Below are 290 nucleotides of genomic sequence, written 5' to 3' on the forward strand. Positions count from 1 at the left end.
TGGAACCATTATATAAATTCAGCGTGGCCAGATAGAGAAATGTGAGAGGAACAGAGTTACCCTTTACCGGATTAGTGACACATGCACGGCGCAGACGAAACGCAAATTAGGTGTACCCGAAGGGGCAAGGTAGAGTGCGAAGTAAGTCTTGATCTGACCACACTGACTACATTCCGTTCGCACCCTGTAACGATTAAGAGAACGACACGTGCGGTGAAAGTCTCAAGTTGCGGACGACAATCAGTTTGGTGGATATCATCTCAGGGAGAATACGATGGATGATGAATTAC

At 46.6% G+C, this 290-nt stretch overlaps 1 protein-coding gene across 7 annotated transcripts in view; it reads right to left on the reverse strand.

Moving 5' to 3' along the window:
- Positions 1–290, reverse strand: part of Chi (LIM domain-binding protein 2 Chi) — a 198,856-nt gene that overhangs the window by 117,306 nt on the left and 81,260 nt on the right. The window lies entirely within an intron of this gene.

This window comes from Lasioglossum baleicum, chromosome 14 (genome assembly GCF_051020765.1).
Source record: "Lasioglossum baleicum chromosome 14, iyLasBale1, whole genome shotgun sequence".
Classification (NCBI taxonomy): Eukaryota; Metazoa; Arthropoda; class Insecta; order Hymenoptera; family Halictidae; genus Lasioglossum; species Lasioglossum baleicum.